Source organism: Rhinolophus ferrumequinum, chromosome 3 (genome assembly GCF_004115265.2).
Source record: "Rhinolophus ferrumequinum isolate MPI-CBG mRhiFer1 chromosome 3, mRhiFer1_v1.p, whole genome shotgun sequence".
Classification (NCBI taxonomy): domain Eukaryota; kingdom Metazoa; phylum Chordata; class Mammalia; order Chiroptera; family Rhinolophidae; genus Rhinolophus; species Rhinolophus ferrumequinum.
The window spans coordinates 61,038,126-61,051,280 of record NC_046286.1 but is presented as its reverse complement, the minus strand read 5'-3'; the positions used below and the strand labels follow the sequence as shown (position 1 = coordinate 61,051,280).

Below are 13,155 nucleotides of genomic sequence, written 5' to 3'. Positions count from 1 at the left end.
CCCCCTACCCCTTTCCAGATAAGATTTGTTTGAAGTATGGATGGGCGAAGACTTGAGCACACTGCCTGGCATGTAGATTAACTGCTGAGGGGCTGCTAGCTGATGATTACAGTATGGAAGAGTTTGGACCAGGAAATGAGCTAGAAACTGTTTAAGGAGAGTGGAGTGTCTTTCTCAATAGTGCCTTTGTGACTCTGTCACAACTGCCCTATGACGTAAATACTATTCTCCTCTACAGAGGAGAAAGCTGGTGCTCTGCAAGCGTAACAGGTCGAAGTTACCCAGGATGTGATGGCTCCAAGTAAGGCGTCTGACTCGGGCCCGGGGACAGGCCCTGGGACGTGGTACCCAGCCTGATCTTGGTGCTCAGTAGATTGAATGAACGAAAGGGTGAATTTTCAGTAACATTTCCTACATCCTCTAGGCTGAACATGAGTGATTAAGTGGCTGGGTTTGGTTCTGTTTTTTAGTTTGATTTTAAGTGTGGGTATAAAAGCACTTTTGGACATGAAGAGCTTGCTGATCAGAAGTATCTTACTTTCCTAAATTTAGCTGTGCATCACGATTACTCTCTCAAACTGAGTCCAGGGTTTTGTTTTGTTTTTTAACGCTTCCCACATAAATTGGAAACAGCTAGGTTTGGGCAGGCCCTTAGCTAGAAGGCCCTTTGATTTCCAGGAATTTGGTCAGATTTTATCTTGCCTACATTAACCTGGCTACTAAAGTCATTACAAAAAGACATCGGGAAACGGAGAAAAAGTCAGGACTTGATCAGATCTTGAGAAATTATTTTTGTAAATCTTGATTTACAGTAACTGAAGTTTGCCTATTTCAACCTTGCTAAGAAAAGATCTTCATTTGGAGGTCAGGAAAATTCGTTAAAAAGCACAAAAGGAACTTTAGAGGATAAACTTGGGTAACACTTCACCACAGATGCCTTTTTACTGTTAGATGACTGCTAGTCATGGAAGTGACCCCATAAAATGAAAGCACTAAGCATTTTCTGTGTGCAAAGCGTTAACATAAACAAAAGGCCAAACACGAGCCCTTTTCTCAAAAATCTCAGTCTTGCCAGGACAGTGTCATGAAAGGACTCCCTGATAGCATAGCCAGACAGTAAACATGACAGATGTGAGGACAGGAACGGGCATGAGAGGGAATGACCATTCAAAATAAAAGAAGGGGGCCGGCCTGGTGGCTCAGGTGGTTAGAGCTCCATGCTCCTAACTCCGAAGGCTGTCAGTTCGATTCCCACATGGGCCAGTGGGCTCTCAACCACAAGGCTGCCTGTTCAATTCCTTCAGTCCTGCAAGGGATGGTGGGCTCCGCCCCCTGCAACTAAGATTGAGCACGGCACCTTGAGCTGAGCTGCCGCTGAGCTCCCGGATGGCTCAGTTGGTTGGAGCGCGTCCTCTCAACCACAAGGTTGCCAGTTCGACTCCCACAAGGGATGGTGGGCTGTGCCCCCTGCTACTAGCAACGACAACTGGACCTGGAGCTGAGCTGCGCCCTCCACAACTAAGATTGAAAGGACAACAACTTGACTTGGAAAAAGTCCTGGAAGTACACACTGTTCCCCAATAAAGTCCTGTTCCCCTTCCCCAATAAAATCTTTAAAAAAAAAAGAAAAGGGACTTCCAGCTTCAGCTCTGATGTGCAAAGCGCCTGCAAGTTGGCACCGTTGTCCTTACAACAAGAAAAAGCTGGACAGATGGTGACTTTTGGACCCACCTATCAGGAACAGGTTGCAGGGCAAACCACCACCCCAAAATCTGAAGAGACAGACTCATCTAGTGAGGCTCAGTCAAAATATGTTTACATGGAGTAGAAACTGCTAGAGCCATAAACTGGTAGAACACTTAGATGGTAATATTGGTGAATTGCTGGAGGTTGAGTGTGGTCTAGCATAAGAGTGAGAAACTCCTGGAGACAACAGTCTTACAGGGGCCCCTACACGTTTACTTCTAGGAACCCCAACAGGTTTCCACAGTGAAGATCAAGAAATCCCATTATGGGTCTGACATGGAGAGGAGATGAATAATCATTGTGAAATGTATCTAGAACCTTCTTTATTACAAAAGCCTACTTTCCAGGGTAAAGTACCTTGCCAGAGCCTTATCCCAGTGGGGGAAAGGGCACTCTTCCCACACCAGCCCCTCTAGCCTTCCTGTCTCACCTAAGGGGGAAAAAACAGTCAACAGAAGTTAAGACTAAGGAAACAGACTGGGGATGCTTCAGGCATTCAAGGGAGGAAGGAGCAGAGGGATTAGCCATACACCGGGGAAGCACGTGAGATGGTCACAGGCCCACTAAAACACTGAGATTTGATCTGGAGATTATAGACTGCCCCCAGCCCCCAACTTTACCATTACACCACTAGGGCTCCAACATAATCATGGTCGATTGCAGCTGAAAGCTGCAAGACAGACTCTTGAGCAATAATCAGGGAAAGCCAAAGTTAAGACAGGTCAGAGCAAAGACCCGGGAAGAATTTGAAGCCTCTGGTACCTCTACAGCAAACATCAAACACAGTCCGCTCCCTAGCCAGGTAAATCTTCGCCTGTAAGGCCTGTTTACCTCAATTTCTGTTATCCAATGCAACATGTCTGGTTTTCAACAAAAAATTACAAGGCATGCCAAAAGGCAAGAAAAAAGAAAGCAGTCATCAGAACCAGAGTCGGATATGACACAGATGTTGGAATTATCCAACAGAATTTTAAATAATTACGATTAATATGTCAAAGGTTTTCATGGAAAACAACATGCAAGAGCAGAAGGGTAATGTAATCAGAAATAGAAACCAGAATCAAAAGGAAATGCTAGTAGAAATCTAAGTTGCCATAAATACACAAGAAGAATGCCTTCCATGGGCTCATCAGTGGACTGGAGAGTTTAGGAAAGACTCTGAATCTGAATATAGGTCAATAGAAACTTCCCAAACTGAGATGCAAAGAGAAAACAATAGGAAAAAAAGAACAGAACTTCCAAAAACTGGGGGATCATTGCAAAAAGTCTAACAGGTTTAATGGGAATACCAGAAAGAAAAGAGAACAGCAAAATTAAAGATACCAAACAAGCTCCAGGAAGCTGAGAGAACAACAAGTAGGATAAGTTCAAAAAAACAACACAGGCATATCATTCTAACTGCAGAAAACCAAAGACCAATACAAAATCTTAAAAGACGCCAGAGAGAGTAAAATAAAGGAGTGCAGGTTTGTTTTTAAGCATCTTTTATCAGTAGTCTTGAGGCCAGAGGTGGTGATACTTTATAACACCTGAGATTCTTAACCTGGAGTCTGAATTTGGATGGGAAAAAAGTTGCATCTTTATACTTAGTATTCTCTAACTGAAATTTAGCATTTCTTCCATTGCAAATGTAGGAACAAATGCTAATAGTATAAGCAGAACTTGCGACTGTCACCAATTAAAAATTGCAAATATGTTATATCACATTTGTTGTTACAGATATTGAAATACACTCACTACTTGAAAATTATTGTAATTATTAGAACAGACCCAAGATCTTGTTTAATGTGTTTAAAGAGAGGCACCTATTTTATTGCCAGTTTTACAAAACAAATGTATTTCAATAAACTGGTTTCCTTTGTAATCCTATGTGTTTTTATTTTTTTGCTTTTATAAACATCTGAGTAGGGATCTTTGGTACAAAACCGGTTAGGAACCCTGATGGAACAAATTCTGCACCCTGCCGTCACAGAGTGCGATTTGGGTGTGCCCGGTCTGCATGATGTGGAGCAGGAATGGCCACATCAATGTTCCGGTGGGTGTGTGAGGAGGGGAAGGACAGGGCGAGGGAGACTGGGAAACAACCGCCCTACTGTCTCTTACGTACTTAGGTTTTGGCCTGGGCTCTTTACATGTATTTTCTCATTTAATTCTCAAAACAGCCTTGTGGGGTAGGTGTTCTCCCCATTTTACCAGCAGAAGAACTGAGACAGAGTTTAATTTGCTCAAGGTCACACAGCCAAGTAAACAGTGAAACTGGGACCCAAACCCAGTTCTTTCTGATTCTAAAACCTGTGCTTGTGTGATGCCTGTGTGACAGTTGGCGCTTAGGCCAGAGCCCATGCCAAAACATCGCCCTGACAGCTGGGCCTGCAGGCTGGTGTTTCGGGGCCTCTGGCCTCCTGGGCATCGGAGCCCCTAGTGCACGCACCGTTGGCTTACCACAAGTGTCGTTATCAGAGGGCAACACAAGCAGAGACTCATTATTTTGATCTAAAGGAAAGTTAAACATTTAAGAGAATTTTGTTATAAAACTGCAATGGCCATCCCAGCTTGGCAGATGTAAACACTGCAGCTTTGTCATTACTTAGCTTTCTTGGTACATTTCCTTTCCTTTCTACCTAGATTATACTTTAATCCAGTTGTTTTCATGTTCAGTAAATCCAAACCTTGTTTAACCGGTTTATTCATCAGAGAGACTCTGAGGTGAAGAAAGTTTTGTCCTTTCAACTGCACTGGGGATTTGCTGTCTTCTTTCTGCAAAGGGATTTTCCTGGACCTGTAATCTGAACACTTTGACCTGTTGGGGAGGGGAGGGGTTCCCCCCTTTGAGCAAATTTGTGAGTCCTTTGTGTGCTGTGGAGCAGAGACCCTGCCCTTCTGTAGTCATTGGTGCTGGGAATGTTAATTGTTTGGCTGCCACCTCTTCACAGCCTGGCTTCCCCTGGCCACTGCGGCTGCCCTGCTCGCCTCGGCCGTGCGCGTGCGCTTCGGGATGGAGCCACCACTCTGTGACCGCATTCGACAGAGGTTTGTCCGTGAGCATTCTGAGAGTTGACAGTCTCACTTAAACGGAAGTGGATTGTTCTCAGACGACAACAGTCTGTGTTGGTGAGATGACAGGTCCTCGTACACGTCTGGTGGGAGGAGAAACTGGCACAACTTCCATGGCAATGGCTACCAAAACTATAAGCCCACGGTCCCACTCCTAGGAATTTATCTCACAGACATATTTTCTGTTTTGAGAAATGATATTTACAGGATACAATATTTTCTCTGATTATTAAATGAATATCTCTGAACGATGATACAAGGAATAGGTAACATGAGTAGCCTGGTTGAGGGGACTGGGTGGCTCAAAGACAGAGGGGAGAGGAAAACATTTCACTGTATACTCTTAAAAAAAATTATAATAATTTTAGATGTACAGAAAATTTGTAAAGATAGTTTAAAGAGTTCTCATACGCCCCCTCCTCCAGTTTCTCCTTATGTTGACATCTTATATAATCATGATATTTTTGTTAAAACTAAGAAACCAGCACTGGTACATTACTATCAACTAAATTCCAAACTTTAGTTGACTTTCACCAACTTTTCTAATGTCCTCTTCCTGTTCCAGGATCCAATCCCGAAGACCATGTTGTGTTTAGTTGTCATATCTCCTTAGTCTCCTTTGGTCTTTGGAACTTTTTGAATTTTGTATCATGTGACTACTAACTAGTCAAAAAATAAGTAAATTTTTCAAAAATTAAACTTACAGACTCATAGGATGTTAGACCTGTAAGGAATCTTAGAAGCAATCCAATCCAAGCCTCATTTTTCAGGCACAGGAAAGGGCGTTTCCAAGGGTCTCCCCTGATAGTAGACCCAGAGCCCAGACTAGAAACCAAGAGAAACAGGAGCCAGGGGGGTTCTGGGCAGGAGTAGAAAGAGGAAAAGCTTTAAAGCCACCTAGACCTGGATTCAAATCCTAGCTCTGTGTCCTTGGGCCAGTAGGTATTCTTTTTTGCCTGGATTCTTTCAACATAATGTTTTAAGATTCAACCACGTTGTTGTGTGTATCGGTAACTTGCTTAAAAGACCAAACAAAAAAACACAGTTCTTTGAGGAAGTAGTCATGATTCCTAACAATTCGTTGAGAAAAAAAAAGTGTGTTTTTCCATCCTTGATCTCTACTTCTTCTGCCGAAATGTGACACCGCTGACTAGACTCCCTTCCTGGGAACACTCAAGCGCACTGAGTCGTCAGGTGCAGGTAGTGCTAGTAGGGAAGCCCTGGGAAGGAAGCCTGGGAGTCAGAGGCCCCCAGGGACACCTTCATCCCTCAGCGAGAGGGAATGAAAGGAAAAGTAAGCTCCCAATATAGGCACCGAGACACACTCCATATAAAGCAGGGAATTGATCTTTTATGTGGACTTCAAAATGAAGCTACACGAGCTGGAGAAAAAGCTGAGCTCTGGGTTCAGAGCAGCTGTGTGACCTTGGCGATGTCACTCAGCTGCCTGGGCCTCCAGTGTAAAATGATGGGAGTGGACTGCTCAGCTGTACATTCTCTCCTGTTTCTCTGTCATTTCTCCTCCGCACTCTAAGGCATACCCTTATCAGTCCCCTCTCTCAGCTCCCATGCCCTTGTTTTTCCTGTATTAATGAGACACCATGGATGGGGAGGTTTTACCCTAAGTTTGCTTAGGGATTCCCAAGAAAGCAGGCACCTCCTTATTACCTTCCAGATTGCATGTCTCCCCACAGACCCTCCAGCACCTGTAATTCCTGCAGTCAAACTAAAGTCAATACTCCAGCTTTGGAAAGTTTAAATTTGTTAACTATAAAAATAAATATAAATAACAAAAAGTCAATAAATGTAAATACAATAAATATGTTATTAAAAATAATTTTAGAGGTGGCCAGTTAGCTCAGTTGGTTAGAGCGTGGTGCTGATAACACCAAGGTTGCTGGTTCGATCCCCGCATGGGCCATTATGAGCTGCACCCTCCTTAAAAAAAATAATTTAAAAAATAAAACCACCTGATAGTTGGCAAATAGATGAAAAAATAACTTACCCATAATCCCACCATTTTTTCCTATGCAGATTTTCACAATAATCTTGCTAATAATAAATGGAAGGGTATACAAAGTGGGTATGTGCTACCTTCTATTATTGGAGATTTTTATTATTTTGGTTAAAACACATTATAAATAATACTTTGGTGAGCATCTCCATGCATAAAGCTCTTAGGTGTTTCTTTGAGCCAGAGTTCCAGACGTGCCTCTAAAGATGTGAGTGAATATCTTTGGCACGTGATACAAGTCACTAAATTGTCTTTCACAAGAATTGTGTACCAACTTCCTGTACAAGCCTTCTGTAAAATGCCTAACTCTGTGGCACCCTTTCCTTGGGGAAGATGCCTCACTAATAGGTGTATTCTTTCAGCTGGGCCATGAAATTGGCATTCTCATTCCCTGCTGGCTTGATCTCTGGAAGAGATACTATTTCTAGGCCTTAGCCAGCTATTGGGGCAATACAGCCTGCTGTCCTTATCTCCTCTGGTGTTAACTGCTTACGTTTCTAAACTCCCATGGGGGCAGAGTTATACAATGGACTGACTGCTAGCATTTTCTTTCTTCAGCAGGGTCTGAGTTTCACTTGCAGGGAGACGTGGTTTTTTTTTTTTTTTAAATAATAGGATAAAGTGCTTATAAACAATAGGATAAAAGGGATCTGTGAGCAGATGGCAGATATTGGATTATGCTGAATGATTTGGTGGAAAACACAGGAGTCAATTCCAGAAGGAATTGGAGGTGACCACAGAATTTTACTGACTGAACTAGAGAAAGTCCCTAACTTACTGCTTTGGTCTTGACACGTGTCAAATGGATTAATAGAACCTATCCCTTCAGCACAACTGACCTCATATACTGCACATTAACACATTTAGCTCTTTACTCAACAAATACTTGACTGCTTTCTAAGTACCGTGCACAGCACTGGACGTTGCAGTCAAGTAGGAGACTGAAGGTGTGTCTCTAGATAACAATTCAAGGTAGAAAGTGGTGCATAAAGAAAGATGTATACACCCTGATTCCAATCTGATTGAAATCAGATTCTAGTTTCAAACATCATCTGCCACCGCCCCACCCCCACCCTTCAGCCCCTAACTACATACCCTCCAGCCTCCGAAGCTTTGACCTCCAGATGCCACTCCACCAGGCATTTGCACATGCTGTTTAGCTAAACTGCTGTGCACAGCAGGTTCACCCTGCTCATCATCATTCGAGAGTCAGCAAAGGCAACTCGCCAACTCAGCAACGGCTTCCTGCTTGTCCCAGGAAGAGGTAAGATTCTTCCTCTCTGGTATTCCCTTAGCAAAGTATCCATGTTTCCATTCCTGATCCATCTCACTGTGTTGCAATTCTTTGTGCCTCTGTCTCCCTTACTAGACCATGAATGAGCTCTGGAGGGCTTTGTCATTTATCTCTGTGTCCTCGCCACAGAGCTAGGTTCTGGCATGCAGTGGGGCCTCAATTGGCCCGACTGGATGAAGGAATGAATGACTGAATAATGATTATCATAACCCATAGGGTTATGGCAGCTTATTCCCTTCCCGCATTCAAAATTCTTACTTTGGATGATGGCACTGAATGCCACAGCTGGACAGGCCTTTGGAGATCTCTCTACGCCATCATTTCCCAGTTCAAAAGACTGGTCCAGCTCTTTTGAGCTAATGTCAGGGCCCAAATGAACCTCTCACTACAATTCAAATTACAGATATACTCCATTTCTTTAGTGTATCTGCTAGTCACCCAGTCTTCACAAACTCACACCTGCTGCTTAGAGATAAAAATCAACTTTCCTCCTATCTTGTGGGATTGATTTAAATAGCCTTTTAGGAAGTTTGTTGTCCCAGAGAGCAGCCCCATCCCCTGCTTTTTCTCTCCAAGAAGGTGTCCCATGTCCTGGAGGCTAGTGCAGCAGAAATATGCTCCTGGCCGTAGGAAGAGCTGGGGTCCTCAGGCACGGAGCCCCCATTCCACTGGTCTCTGGAAAGATGACCCTGCTGCTACCAGCCAGCATTTGCTCTGAGCTTCACAGCAGCTCTAAGTCGTGGCTCTGGTTTCCAGGATTGGTGGTCCCTGGATGACAGGGCCCCACTTCCGCTCTTGCTGGCTGCTGGAATCTCTTCCAAGTTCTCCAGGTGTCATAGACCCAAGGGGGCCACCTTCCCCTCTGCTGAGTGGTCTGTCACCTTGTCCTGCCATGGCAGGTCTCTAGCTCTTGGGTCAGCTTCCACATCACAGGAGAACTAAGAGAACATTAAACCTTAGGACCTTGCTTTTCTCCCCACGTGTTGTGACAGGTTCATTGGCCACCCCAAAAGTATCCTGGAAGCAGGATCAGAGTATTTTGGATTACCAGGATCCAAACCGGTCCGGGGGCAGACTTCTTCCCCTGAAGTGATCTTCACTTCTCCAGGCTCCTGTCTCACATCAGGCCAAGGGTCTGGACATTGGGACACATGTGTCAGTCTGGTTCACTCCTCTTCACTCTCACTCTGTTTTTCCTTCTCCCACCATACTCAAGAACTAGAAAAGGAAGGAGCTTTTCTTTTACGTCCCCCTTTACTTCAACCCTCAGATAGCTCACGTCTTGGTGTCACTGTCATGGGCCGAAACAGAATTGTTTCTACACTACAGAACTCTGTGAACTGGGTTCTCTAGGTTCCACCTTTGAAAAAGCAGAGAATAAAGGATTTGAAAGATTCAAAATAATAGCTTGGCTTACAGTGCTACTATATTTCTGTTTAAACTAGAAAAAAATAGCAAAAACTTTAAAATAGGGAGGTGGAATTATAGATGATTCTTTCCCCATCTAGATTTTCCTATAGCATTATCTAAAAAGGAAAGTCACTTTTAATGTTGTTATAATGCTGTATTTGAAGTAAAATAACTATTCCCTCACCTCTGGCCCATATGCCACCTGCCATGCATATATGAGATATTCCTTAGGCACTGGGTGCTTTAGAAACTGAATCAGCCAGCCCAGCCCTCCCAGGAGGGGAAATCTCAGTAGTATTCCCAGGGCCACTCTGATCACGGGCTCTCCGCAGGCAGAAGGAAACTGGAGTTACCCTGGGCTGGAAGAAGAGGGTGCAGAGTGAGCATTGCTCTGGTCGCAGCTGCTGTTTATGGGGTTCCAAGATATCTCTACAGAGGTTGGGGAGGAATGTGTTGCTCCCTGGGGCCTGACGGCCTCAACCCCTCTTCTGAACTACAGATAACCTGTACCCACTCTCCTACCCACCAGACTCGAGTTGCCCAGGCTATAAAAAAACCACTGATCTTCCCTCTTCCAGGCTTCTGAAGAGACCTCGCTTTCCATTGCAGAGCTCTGGTGGGCAAGGATTAGCCCGAAGCACTGTTGGCAAGAACTGGCTTCCTCCTTTTGACATTCAGGGAGACGAAGCTGGGAGCTTTCCAGCTCCTATGGGGAGTAGACCACAAAGAGCATGGGGAGTCAGCTCAAGGGGCACAGCCCTTCCTGCACACCAGGCCTTCCCCCCTCCAGCTTCCTCACAGCCCCTGAATGCTCTGCTCCGAATCACTGGCTGCTGCCAATTACAAAAGGACTCTTAACTCTGTTTCGCAGCCCCTTGATTGATCGCACTGGTGAGTGAAATTATAAGCCTTAATGATCACGTTAATTTCGGGGGAAAAGGAAGCGGTCAGAAGAGGTCCTCAATCAGGAGCGCCACAATCAGCGGGGGGAGTTCAATGACAGGCCAGAGCAGAGAAAGAGAGTAAAGAATTAACTTTTTTAAAGGTCACTAGTGAGTAGAGGGAGAGCAAGCGGCATGAAGGGCGAGGAGCACAGGCGATCCTGGAGCCTGAACTCCAGTCCCGTCCCGAGGGTCCTGAGCAAGCGCCAGCACCAGTGCTTCCCATCTTCAGCCGCACCCTGGAATCATCCCGGAGCTTCAAATACCGATGCCTGCGTCACGCCCCAGAGACGCTGGTGTAATGGGTCCAGGATGCAGCGTGGCCACTGAGAGATGTGAAAGTTCCCCAGGTGATTCCATGTGCAGCCGCGGCTGAGAACGACTTGTCTAAACGACAGGTTGGGGGCAAGTTGCCAAGGCATATTTAGAAATGCACTTCATCGGACCCATTCTTGCCACCAAGGAGAATTTGTTCTCTTGGTCTCCTGGCCCCACTTAAAGATGATGATGATGAAAGCAGAAGGAAGGAAATTAGGCATCGCTGAGGCAAGTGCTCCTTTGCACAGATGGAAAGACTGAGATGCAGGGAGGGTAACTGACATCACCTTGGTCATAACTAGAACCGCAGCCTCTTCACCCTGGCCAGGGCTCCTTTCACTAGGCTCATCGCTCTGGATGCCCTGGATGGCACTGGGCAACGAGCCGGGAGCCGTTCTCCAGCCTTTCTGGTAGAGCTGCCCGGGCCTCTCCTGCCCCTTGCTCAGTGTCCTTGGACATAACAACTGAGAGATATTAGAGATACACCAGGGCCACGATAAGACTACCTAAGTCCCCCAAGGATCAAACCTATGACCTTGGCCTCCTGAATACGTTGACCCGACTCATGATTTTCCAGCAGAGCATTGCAATACCAGGCATGCCAGAGAGATGCCCGGGCTATGTGGCAACATCCTGGTTTCCTGATCGGAGACACTGCTCTCTGTACATTGCTGATGAGCTCAGTGGGCAGCCGAAAGCTCTGACAACCCTTCCTAACAGTCTATATGCAAGTTAGCAATATTTGGAGGGAAAAAGCCACTTCATGTTCCAAAATGAGCTTCAAAAGTCTAAAACCATGATTTTATTTTATTTTATTTTATTTTATTTTTTCACCCTCCCCCTAAAACCATGATTTTAAATACAGACTACATAAACAATAAATGTGTCATTTGTGGGAAAGGTGTCATTTGTGGAGGTATTCAGTTCCAGAGTTCTTGTTCTTCAGTCTCTGTAAATGCTTATAAAAGATGTTATTGTAAAATGAGCGGCTTGAGATTCTTAGATCTCAGCGGCAGAAAGCGTCTGCCCAGCTGCTTCCACATTTCCATTGGTCACTTTTTCTCAGCCTTCACGGTGATATGGAGAATCCCAAAAGCTCACAGAAGTGGCCTGAGCTGAAAAATGTGGGGAACCAAGCTCTAACCACGAGATCTACTTACCCAGGCCAGTAAGCATTGTAGCAGAAGCATATTCATAATAGAAACATATGCATTCTCTGTATTTTTTTTCTAACAGCTTCTGAAGTGTTCATCAAGCCTGTCTGATTAAGCACTTTTAAATTCTGAGCAATGAAATGGGCCCTCTCATACCCTCTTGGCAGGAGTGCAAATTGATACAACCCTTTTGGAGAGCCATTTGGCTGTATGTATCAAAATTAAAAATGCATATAATCTTTGACTCAGAAATGCCACTTCTAAGAACTTGTCATACAGATATATCCTCACAAGTCCACAGAAGTGTACATAGAAGGGTGGGTTCTTTATAGATTAATTTATTAGTGAAAAACCGCAAGCAACCCAAATCCATCAACGATGGATTAGTTGAATAAACTGTAGTCCATCCGGTAGGTAAAATACTAGGCAGATGTTAAAAAGAGGCAGAGCCATATGTACCACTAGGAGAGAGAGTCACACGAAAAATAACTTACAGAAAAAGTAGATTTCCATTTTTATACAAATGATTAAGGACACCAACCACAGTGCAGGTAAGCCCAATGAGTTCAGTTCTAAAGTGGATTAGACACCTTGAACTCTAAATGAAATAATTTGGGAGTCTCAATTAAACTCCTGAACTCATCTCCTGATCTTTCTCTTCCTTAGCATTAAAGAACAACTACAAAGTAATTCAAACACAAATGTTCAAACACTCCATACCTAATTCACAGTATGTAAATGATGCTTTTGAAAAGTGACCTTCTCTGACTCAGAAAAACCATTTGTCAAAGGAGAAGCCCCGAAGACTGGTTTTTGACCATAGTAATCATTTGGCTGGGTTCATCTTCTCTTGTTTGTACAAATTGCATGTATTGGGATTGTATGTCTTGAATTTGTATATTCAAAGACCACTGTGGCAACTCCCCAACATGAGCCTTAATATCCAGGCAAGCAGTGAGGGTCTTCTTAAAACAACCAGGCTGCAACCGGCAGAGACCCCAAATTCCCAGAAGAGACAGTTACTGGGTTTTTAATTAAGGGTCTTTTCTTTCTTTCTTTCTTTTCTTTCTTTTCTTTCTTTCTTTCTTTCTTTCTTTCTTTCTTTCTTTCTTTCTTTCTTTCTTTCTTTCTTTCTTTCTTCCTTCCTTCCTTCCTTCCTTCCTTCCTTCCTTCCTTCCTTCCTCTCTCTCTCTCTCTCTCTCTCTCTCTCTCTTTCTTTCTTTC

General features: G+C 44.3%; 1 non-coding gene across 1 annotated transcript; it reads left to right on the top strand.

Annotated features, from left to right (window-relative positions):
• Positions 1 to 6,647: 6,647 nt before the first annotated feature.
• TRNAI-GAU (transfer RNA isoleucine (anticodon GAU)) lies at positions 6,648 to 6,721 on the top strand. Its single transcript has one exon. It is a non-coding gene; the product is annotated as a tRNA-Ile (tRNA).
• The last annotated feature ends 6,434 nt before the right edge of the window (positions 6,722 to 13,155 follow it).